At 39.2% G+C, this 11795-nt stretch overlaps 1 protein-coding gene across 2 annotated transcripts in view; it reads right to left on the reverse strand.

Annotated features, from left to right (window-relative positions):
• Window positions 1–11795, reverse strand: part of HEMGN (hemogen) — a 46774-nt gene that overhangs the window by 31844 nt on the left and 3135 nt on the right. The window contains exon 1 of one of the 2 annotated variants that reach the window (XM_064490335.1): window positions 3449–4113. The exons of the other annotated variant lie outside the window; for it this stretch is intronic. The gene's annotated coding sequence lies outside the window, so the exon portion shown is untranslated. Of the gene's footprint in view, window positions 1–3448; window positions 4114–11795 lie in introns of those variants that run through there. 2 annotated transcript variants of the gene reach the window in all.

Below are 11795 nucleotides of genomic sequence, written 5' to 3' on the forward strand. Positions count from 1 at the left end.
ACTGGCCGAAGCTGTAAAGAGAAGAGGGACACAACAGGCAGATATCCACCTTGAAATAGGACTTGTTTCATCCTGTTCCTTCATCCCATACATTTAACCTGTCACAAAGCCCTGTCAAGTTTTCCTGTGGAATGTTTATCCTGTCTGTACCTCATACATGGGTTATTGTCACAGGCTTTTAATTGGTCTCCTGGTGCACAAATAGCTTTAACCTAAATAAGCATGTATTACATCCAATTTCCCTTTATAACGTGTGTGTAAATTATGCTCGTCCTTTAAAAAGCCTAGTTTTTAATCTTTCAACTCTATGCAGTGGAAACAACCTCGTTAGTGTGTTAGTAAAGAGGGTCACGCAAAGAAGACTTGCTCCAGCTCAGAAACAAGGCTGGTCATGAGAAAAGGAGAGACTTGTTCAGAAAATGGATAAATACATTGCGATGTATTCATACACTGGAATACTACTCATCAATAAAAAGAAACAGTTACTGGTGCATCTGATACAACCCAGATGAATCTCACAAATATGTTGAGGGAAAGGAGTCAGATACACGAGAGTACAAGTGGTATGATATCATTCATATGATGTTCAAGAACAGGCAAAATTGTCTGTTGGGGGTATAGTTTACAAGGGTTGCCTCTGATGGGGCACTGGAAGGGATACGGGAGGATGTGATAGCAGGGCTTCTGTCTTGATTGGGGTGTTAGTTACACAAGGTGTACACTCTTGTCAAAACTCAGCATACTCAACATCTGTGCATTTTACCCTAATTATTCCTCAATTTAAGAGACAGAGGAGAAAAAGAGAGAGTGAGAGGGAGGCCAGCCTGCTCAGTCTCTTGTAACAAAAGGAGACTGGATGTCCAATGAAAAATAGTGGCTTCCTAGTAGCCCCCTGCCCTCTCTCAGCTTCTCTCTAAAACACATCTAAAGAAGCAAGGAAATTAGGAATCTCCCAAAACTGTACGAAATCTGACCTACATGTTGTACTAGAGTCTTGGCAACATCTCTACTCTTCTAAAGTGCATGTTGCAGCTGGATGGAGAAAATCTGACCCAATTTTGAGCTCCTATCAAGCCCACTTTCATTCCATGAGCAGACTGCCTCAGAAAAGGTTGCAAGGCCCTCGGCCCCTCCCACACCATCTGTCCTCAGTGCTCTGGGGACACCCAGCCCTTCCAGAGCAGATCACTGAGGCAGGCAGAACACCTTTCCCGGTATCCACACCCTCTGCCAGCGTGCATGCTTTTTAATTTAAATTTTGTTTCAGAGTAAATCAAGGACAGAGTCTCAAATGCAAAATAGGACTAAGACAGAACTTGTTACCAAAACAGCATTCTCCTGCCTCGCCCCTCCCACTTCACTACCCCTTCTCCAGAGACAGCGATTTCCATTCTTTTAGCTGTTGGCGCTGGTGTTTGCCACCTTTTATATAAATAATGTGGTTATATTATGTTTGATGTTTTTTGAACATTAACTATTGACTTCCTACTATGAAAACTAAGAATTTGGACCCTGACACCACACAGCTTTGACTCCCCCCAACCCTTGCCTTTCAATATCGGTTATTTATGTTAATAGGACTACATAGTATTTACAGATGAGCCACATAACATGCTGTAATTATATTTCTTGTACAACTTTTTGTTTTTCCTGGAGTTACGAAAGACCTCTTTTCTTGTTGTTTTCATTTCTCTATCAGAGCTGTGAAGTCTCCTCAATGTGGTTACACAGGAGGTACTCTTCATTTTTCTTTTCCAGCATCCCCCCTGGAGCCCTCTGTCCTCTGTTCCATCTGTACTGGGTTGCCCTCGGGTTGGTTGGTAGCCTGCTACAGCTGCCCTCAAGGGAGGGTAGTTTCTAACAGCTTTCTGAGAAAGGGTGCATGGAGGGCTAACATTTTGAGATCTTAAATGTCTGAAAATATTTTTATTCTGCTCTCTCTCTTGACTGACAGTTTGGCTGCTTGTTAAGTTCTAAGAGGAGGATCCCTTTCCTCAGAAGCCATCAACTGCTCCACTGTCTTCTAGTTCCCTGTGTTCTATTGAGATGTCTCATGCCATTAGGATTTTTTATCCTTTCATTATGACTTTTTTTCTCTTATGACTTTTAGGATCTCTGGTTTTCTGATTTTCATCATAATATGCCTTGGTGGGCCATTTCAATCTGGAAATCCAAAGGAATTGTGCTGTATTATTGCTTGATCATTTCATCCTTTATAGCTACATGTACTGAAAATACTGACTTTTGACTTTTGGGGGTGGGGGGGAAATCTCTCAGTGGAAATGCCAGCTTGCTCCCTGATCACCATGGTGTAATACCCACTAGTCTGTAAGACCTACCAGTACATCAGAGTTTCCAGTCACCTTTTTAGCCCCTCTCTCATAATATGAACAGATATTCAAAGATGATCACATACTCAGGAAAGACTTTTGAAAATTAACAAAGGGAAACCTCATTAAAATGGAGGTGGGGGGCCAGAGGGAGAGTTCTCATGTACGTACCACTCAACATCAATATAGATGCCAACAGGAAGAGACATGCCTTCCATCTCTGGCAGAAGTGACACTACTTAACTACCTTGGGAGGAAGAAAGATTTCTTCTTGTCTGGCAACAGCTCAGCCAATGAGAGACTGTCACAACTCAGCCAATGAAAGGCCACTATACTTCAAATTCCCCGTTTCCTCCAATGGACTCTTTGTTTATAACAGCTCCTCCCAATTTCCCTTCTCCTCTATAATAGAGTCTCTTTTCTTTTGCTTTACTGGACTTACCTGTGGTTCACCACAATTGCCTGTCGAGTTGCAATTCTTTCCTGCTCCCAAATAACTCATTTGCTGGTAAAATAACTGGCTGTTTTATTGTTTTAGGTTAACAGACTCTAACACAAGAGCTAGAAATCTGAGTTAGTAAAAAGGAACTTGGGGAAAATAGAGACAATTGGTATATCAGAATAAAACTTTATCTCCTTAAAGATTAGAGAAGATATTACACCAATGAAATAAAAATAGGATGCTATGAAAAATGAATAATTATAAAGACAAAAAAAAAAGGAAATTATAACTAAAGTAAAAACAAATTTGGTTATCTTAGATGTTCACTCTTAAAGAAGTCACTTTCCTCAAAAGAGAATCCTCCAATCTCCTGCCTTTGGAGGTTAGCTATTAGCGTTCTGGAACTAAGTGGAGGAAGGGGAGTTGGAGGGGTAGCTCACCATTTGGAATGTAGGCTTCCACTTAATTGCCTCTATTTTATCTTTTCTCTCTTGAACTCTGATAAGTCAGATATTGGACCTCCTGGACTGATCCTTTGATTTTATTTTTCCTTTAGTATATTTCTTTATCTTTTTGTTCTACTTTCTGGGAAAATTTCCTCAACTTGATCTTTAAATCCTTTTAAGGGTTTGGTAGGGTATGGAGATAAATATGAGTTAAATCCATCGAGACTTACCAGAAATCCTTCAGGTATCATTCTACATCTTGACTGATGGTACAGTTGACCCTTGAACAACACAGGGGTTAGGGTTGCTGATCCTCCCTGCAGTTGAAAACCCACATATAGCTTTATAGTCGGCTCTCCTGCATCCGCCAATGTACATCCACAGATTCAATGAACCTTGTTTTGTATAGGACTGTAGTTCATATTTACTGAAAAAAATCCATGTGTAAGGGTCCCACGAAGGACTAGTAGGGGCACTGTGCATTCTGAAATATACGTTCTCCACCTCTCCATGGCTAGTGGAGGGAAATTCACTTTTATTTGGGCTTGGCGTCCCCAAGTCCAGCACCACTTTGAGCCTATTTCTCCAGAGAATAAACTTCTGGTCTTCTGCCATTTTTCCACTGGCTCTCCATTTGCTAACCTGTCCCAGAGGGGTACTGGTGAGGGTATAGACAGAAAAATAAGTGAAAAGAGAAGGAGGTCCAGAAATATACTAAAGAATATGTAAGAATTTAGTATGTGATAAAGATTATATTTCATGTTCATTGGGGGAAAGAAGGTTATTTAATACATGGTTTTGGCCATTAAAAATAAAGAAAATTAGACCTTTACCTCAAGCCTTACATTAAAACATTAGTCTACACAGATTAAAGATTTCACCAAAAAAAATGAAACCAGAAGTATCAGAGGAAAATATAAATAGTGATATAATCTTGGTCTGGGGAAGGCCTTTCTAAGCATGACATGGCAATAACCATAAAGATTAGTTTTATCCTAAATAAAAATAAAAATTTTTTCTTCATCACCTTTCCCAGTGTGTGTGTGCGTGTGTGTATGTGTGTATACATACATAAATGAAACTTTAAAAACAAACAACAAATGGGGAAAAAATAATTTGAACATGTATGTCAGACTAAGGGTTAATATTCTTAATACACACAGGGCACGTATTAATAAATAATTTTATAATACCAACAGGACATGAACAGGTAACTTATAAAGAAATACAAATAGCTTATAAATACCTGAAAAAAATATTCAGCCCCATTAGTCATATACACAAGTACAAATTAAAGAATGGGATATCATGGTCAGCTTACCTAAGTGATAAAAAATTTTTACAGTTTTATTGAGATATAATTCATACACTATAAAGTTCACTTCTAAAATGTACAATTCAGTAGTTTTCAGTATATTCACAGAGCTGTGCAAACATCATCACTATCAAATTCCAGAGCGTTCCTGTTACCCCAAAAAGAAACTCCATACTCATTTTAGTCACTCTCTGTTACTCCCAGCCCTTGACAACCACCAATTTACTTTTTGTCGCTATGGATTTGCCTATTTTAGACATTCCATATAAATGGAATCATACACTACGTGGCCTTTGATGTTCTTTCACTTAGCATAATATTTTCAAGTTGCATTCATGTTGCAGCCTACATCAGTACTTCATTCCTTCTTATGGTCAAATAATATTTCATTGTATGGCTGTATTAGTTTCCTACTTGTTGCCATAATAAATTGCCACAAATTTAGCAGCTTAAAACAACACAAATTTATTATCTTATAGTTCTATATGACAAATCCAAGACAGGTATTCCTGGGCTAAAATCAGGGTGTTGACAGAGCTGCATTCATTTTTGGAGGCTCCAAAGGAGAACCCATTTCCTTCCTTTTTTCAGTTTCTAGAGGCCATCCACATTCCTTGGTTTTTTGCTCCTTTCCTCTGTGTTCAAAGGCAGCATCGGTAGGTCAGGCCCTCCTCAGGTCCCGTTACTCTGATGAACTCTTTTATAGTCAAATCTCTCTGTTCCTTCTTTTATGCTTCCCTCTTCAATTTTTAAGGACCTTTGTGATTGCTTTGGCCTATATGGGTAATCCAGGATAATCTCATCTCGAGATCCTTAATCACACCTGCCCAGTCCCTTTTGCCATGTAAGGTAATACATTCACAAGTTCAGAGATTAGGACTGTGGACATGTTTGGGAAGTCATTATTCTGCCTACCACATGTATATACCACAGTTTGTTTAAGCATTTATCAATTGATGGACATTTGGGTTTTTTCCACTTTGGGGCTATTGTGAATAATGTTGCTATGAACATTCCTGTACAAGTCCTTGTGTGAATTTACATTTTCAATTCTTTTGAGTATATACCTAGGAGTGGAGCTCTATGTTGAACTTTTTTAAAGTGTACAATTCAGTGGGTTTTAGTATATTCATAAAGCTGGGCAACCAAAGCATCACCACTATATAATTCTAGAATATTTTCATCACCCCCAAAAGAAACTCCATATCCACTAGAAGTTACTTCCAATTCTCCCCATCCTGCAACCTCTGGAAACCACTAATTTGCTTTCTCTTTGGATTTGCCTATCTCTGGACATTTCACATAAATGATATCATATAAAATGTGGTCTTCTTGTCTGACTTTAGCTAGCATATTTTTAAGGTTCATCCATGTTGTAACACATATCAGTACCTCATTCCTTTTTATGAGTTAAAAAAAATCCCATTGTACAGATATACCACATTTTATTTATCTATTCATCAGTTTATGGAGATTTGGGTTGTTTCCAATGTATGACAATTATGAATAATGCTAAAATAAACATTCATGGACAAATTTTACATGGACATATATTTTCATTCTCTTGGGTATATACCTAGCAGTGAAATTGCTGGCTCTATGTTTAACTTTGAGAAACTGCCAAGCTGTTTTCCAAAACAGTTGCATCATTTTACATTCCTATTAGCAATGCACAAGGGTTCCAATTTTTCCACATTCTCACCAACACTTATTCGCCATCATTTTAAGTATAGCCATTGTAGTGGGTGTCAAGTGGTATCTCACTGAAGTTTCGATTTTCATTTTCCTGAATGCCTAACGATGTTAAGCTCCTTTTAGTGCTTATTGGTCATTCATCTATCTTCTTTGGAGAAATGTCTATTCAAATTCTTTGCCCATTTTTAATTGAGTTATTTGTCTTTCTGTTGTTGAGTTCTAATAGTTCTTTATCTAGTCTGGATACCAAGTTCCTTATTAGATATATAATTCAAATATTTTCTCTCATTCCGTGCATTGTCTTTTTACTTTCTTGATGGTGTCATTTGAAGCGCAAAACTTTTAAATTTTGATTAAGTCCAATTTCTTTTTTCTTTGGTTTGTTGTGCTTTTGGTGTCATATATAAGAAAGCTTTGCCTACTCCAAGGTCATGAAGATTTACTTCTAGGTTTTCTCTGAGTCTTACAGTGGGTTTAGCTCTGGTATTACAAAGTCTATGATCTGTTTTGAGTTGATTTTTGTATACGGTACGAGACAAAGGTTCAAATTCATTCTTCTGCATGTGGATATATAAGAATCCCAGCACCTTTTGTTTAAAAGACTATTCTTTCACAATGACTTATGATGGCACCCTTAGGTTTTCACCCTTGCCATTAGTTGAAAACAGACTGCGACAAAGAATTTGGAAAGATAATACCTAGTTTAGGCAAGAGTGAGGGGAAGTCTTACACACTGCTAATGGGAGCATAGAAGAACAGCCTCTGAGGGGTAATTTGCCATATATATTTGATTGAAAATATATATTCTGGTTCAGGAATGGTACTTCTAGGAATGTATTTCAAGGAGCTAACTGTACAAAGATGTTACATATAATGGTGAACAACTGGAAGTAACCTAAATGTTTATCAGTAGAAGATTAGGTGAATAAACTTTGCTACATCTGTATTATGAAATATGATGCCAATTTTAAAAATTATGAAATGATTTACTGACTTGGAGAAATCTCTGTGACCTACTGCTAAGTGAAAAATAAAAGCATGTTAAAGCTCCCTTTATAGTGATATTCCTTTATATAAAATTATGTATTTTACATATGCATCTACATTCACAGAAATAGCTCAGAAAATATCCACAAAAATGTTAACAGTGGTTGCCGCTAGGTAATGGGATTTTGGCTGACTTGTATTTCTTCTTTATACCTTTGTGCATTGCATGAATTTGCTACATGAATATGTACTGTCTTTATATTCAGAAAAAGAAAAGCTATTTTCATTTTGTAGAAGAATGTCCTCAAGGAATATATACTGTAGAAGACTATGCAATGGCATGGAAATATGTTCCTAATATGTTAACTGAAAAAATCAGGTTCCAATATCATCCCACTTAAAAAATTTTAATGTCATATACACAGTATTTCCTAGGTACTATACTTTTTTTCACCACTTACTATTTCTGAAATAAAAATGTCTCTTATAGTCAATATGAATAATGTAGTTCCCCCCTCCCTGTCTCCCTGAAAAGCTGTTATTAATGAGATGATGCTTCTGGCAACTGGAGACTTGAGGAAGTGCCATATGTGTGCAGAGAAAAGACAGGAGGAATAGATACCAAAATGTGAGCAGTGCTCAGCCCTGAATTGAGGTCTTTCTTTTTGTTGCTGTTGTTAAATGTAGTTTCCAAGTTTTCTGTAGTACATGCGTAGATAAACATACAAAGAAATCAGGAACCTGACTGCTCTGCTTTTCAAGGAAGAAATAAGACTGTGAGGGTATTTGGGACTTTGGGGCTTTACCAAAATAAGAGACTAGCAAATTGGGACACACACAAACCACCTCCGTAGTGTCAGAGTCTGCAGTGAGGGAGGACGACCTTGCATGCCCTGTGAGGGACCCCTGGCCAAACAGCAGCTGGCAAAGCAAGCTCAAGAACAGATAGGAGAGTTCAGTCAGCAGGAGCAGGGCTCTTGGATCAATCTTAGCTCTGTGTGGATGAGGAAATCCCTGTGAGGTAGGAGAGAGTCCAAATGGTGGGGATGCCGGCTAATTGTGGAGGAGAAGGATGCTCAACACTGTGGGGCCACACAGATATTTTCCAGGAGAAAATTCCCAGTTCCTCAAGAGCTACAGGAGATGAAGGACATGGAAAAGAGGTGGAAGACTGATGGTCACAGTAGAACTTCAACAGCCCCTGAGGAGGCCAGCAAGCTCTGGGCCTCTGCTTAGAAGGGAGGGACATGGGCCTGCAGTGACTGTGGCCAGGGCGCACAGGAGAGTCCCAGGCACAGTGCCAGGTAGGAGCTTCCCCCACATGATCACGTCTAATCCTCACAACAGTCCTGAGACAAGCAGCCTGAGACTCCCAGAGTGGTTTGTCCCAAAGCACACAGCCTGTAAGTGGTAAGAGTGGTCTCCCACCTTACTAAAGTCCTTCTCTAAAAAGGGAAAAACACAGAGCAAAGTTAACACACATTTATCATGAGTATTAACTCATTATTTATCATGGTGGTAGGTGGAAAACAAGTTTCAAAAATTTTCAATCTGATTTGAATATTTTTAAATAATAATACAGAAAAAAGCTGCAAGGATATACACCTTAATGGTGGATACGTCTCAACAGTAGGAATTTAATTTTTAAATTTCACTTTGTTTTTTTTTAACTTCCTCTCTACCCCCATCCTTGAGCATGCAAATCTTCAAGCAGAGAAAAGTTTTTTCTGAAGCAGTTGTGAAGACTAGCGGATCAAAGTTATAAGAATGAATTACAGTGGGACCTTAATGACAGAGAAATCCAGGTTCTTACTAGCTATGTGAGTTCCACTTGGTTTCGCTAAGCCTGTTTCCTAAACAATAAAAGGGGATTATAGTCTTGTCCCAGAGAGCTGTTGCCAGGATTAACTGAGATGCAATGTACACATCTCTGAGAGCCCCAAGCAGGGCACTTGGCATAAGGACAGTGTTTAATAAATAGTAAACCCGACTCTTGGTAGTCAGAGCTCTTCCTTGCTGCAGCGGAAGGCTCAGCACCTGCAGCTGTTTCAGAGAGCAGAGAGGAACCTGGCTCTCTTGGCAGGGGCCCCTTATTGGACCTGAAGCTGCCTGCACACCTGACACTCTCCCCTCCTCTGTTTTTACCATCTGGATACTAGCAGGATCTCATTCCTTAACCCATTTTCACCTATTTGCCTTCTTCTCTCCCTTTGTCTCAATGACCTCAGCTGCCTAGATAGTATTTTTGAGTACACGTGACATTATTTCAACATAACGCACATTTGCCAGGCACCTATGTTCTGAAGATGGCCCCAGGCTCCTGCTCTCCATTCATACCATCCAGAAATATTTGTATGAGCTCACGGTCTAGCTAAGAATTTAGATATTTCAGCAACTCCCACGTGTTGCCTAACTGCCCTAATAGGCACACACACCAGGCTGGGAAACTCAGAGGGCAGATTTACCAGGGTATGCACATGTGTACAGGAGAGGAGGGAAAGAATGGAAGAATTTAGTATTTAAAGAGTAATGATTTCCTCACCCTATATTATGCATCAGCTTCATATACTGTCTTTCTTAAAGAGAAAAGGTATTCACTCTGCTGAACTGGTTTCAAAGGCAGTTAAACCAATGCCCAAATAGGGCTGTTCCCTCTCATTTTCAGATTTGTTCAAGTCTGCTCACAGACCCAAAGTCTGTGGAAGGCTCTGGTCATCTGATGATGCTGCTGAGGCAGTGGGGTGGAGAGCAGGTCTGAGCTACAAACTGGCTCAGAATGTTCTCAGATATTTTGGAGCTCACTGGAATACACAAACATTCTGATTAACAGGCAGTTTTAAGACACAAAGAGATGCCAAAACCAGGCATTATTTGATATTTGTATTGTTTATTAGGTAAATATTAACACTAGTGGAAGTAAAAAGAGATTCACCTACAGTTGAGACTCCCTCACAAACTAAGATGTTTTCACTTTTATTCCCTTCCAGACTTTCTTCAAATCCATAGTCATGATAACTGCGGATTAGATAGTTAAACATTCGACTTCTTTCTCAAACCCAGATGCGTACACAGAATGACGTTAAGTACAGCAGTATTCAAAACCAGAGCAGTGTGACAACAGCCCCTTCAAGCCCATGGACTGACAGTCCAGTGGAAGATGTTGGCAGGGCAGTGAGACACACCCTGTTCTGCCTGTGTTATTTATGCCTCTGGCAGTGAAGCCCCTGACAAAGAAGCATGTCACTGGAACACACGCTCTTTGTTCACAGAGGTGCATGCCAGCACCGGCTGTGTCAGAAGGGACAGTACCGGGTCTGTAGTCTCTCCTTTGGCTCTTTTGCTTTCTTTTTATTTGCTGCACATTGTGGCTATGTTTATTAATTACTTTGTAGCTTAATCTTGTAAAACACACATTTATCTTGTGAGTCCTGATACACTTGAGATGGTCATAAAGAGAGGACAGGATCCCAAGATTTGTCCCCGTTTTCCCCTAAGGATTGATACCACCTCCCCCAAGAGCCGCCTGGTTACCACTCCCAGTCTCCTTCAGCATCTCCTCTTTACCTACAAGGTGGTGCCAGCAGGCTCTGTTTGGTATTAAAGATCCTCTGTAGTTGTTCCCAACCCATTGTTCCAAAGCAGACCCCCATGCTAGGGACTTCGTTCCAGAAACGGACTGATGGTGTAGCAGAAAAGATGGCAGGCCTTGGAGTCAGAACCATTTGGGTTTAAACCCTAGCTCGTCCTCTTGTTGGCCATGCAGCTTCAGTTCCTCACCTATAAAATGACTAAAATACAATCTACTTCACAGGGTTGCCTGAGGATAAAATGAGAAAGAACTTATTAAGCCCTACAAGTGGATGCTCAATCATTGCTTGTTAGCTCATGGAACTAATTTGCTAGTTTTTCGTAGAAGCCTTCATCCCATGGCCCTGTGGTTCTCATCACCTTACAGTTATAGACCTCATGACAGTCTGAACAGCACCTCCCTCGTCATCACAGAGATGTCTGCTAAGACTTACATTTTAAATACAAGACTCAGGAAACAACACACTAGACTGTTTTTCCCTTTATCCATAATCCTTCTAAAACTTTTTAGGCTTTGACGTATTAATTCATTTGATATTTAAAAATTAATACAACTAGTTTTGCATGAGGAGGGATAAATTAGGGGTTGGGGATTAACAGACACACATGACTATGTATAAAACAAACAAGGACCTACTTACAGCTCAGGGAACTATTTTCAATTTCTTGTAATGACATACAATGTAAAAGAATCTGAAAAGAAAATGTATGTATGTATGTATGTGTATGTATAACTGTATCGCTTTGCTGTACACCTGAAACTAATATTGTAAATCAACTACACTTAAATAAAAAATTTTTAAATAGATGTAAGTAGTTTTGTTTGCCACTAAATGAATTTAGGTGAACTGGGAGAGGGGAGTCTCATAACTTTAAGAAAACCTTAGGTTAATGCATAGAATTCTAAGTCTTTCTCTATTCATACATTTTTCTCAACCTTGGAGCCTCTTGTAGAATACTAGAATTAAGATAGTATCTGATTTGACATACGA

Source organism: Camelus dromedarius, chromosome 10 (genome assembly GCF_036321535.1).
Source record: "Camelus dromedarius isolate mCamDro1 chromosome 10, mCamDro1.pat, whole genome shotgun sequence".
Lineage (NCBI taxonomy): Eukaryota > Metazoa > Chordata > Mammalia > Artiodactyla > Camelidae > Camelus > Camelus dromedarius.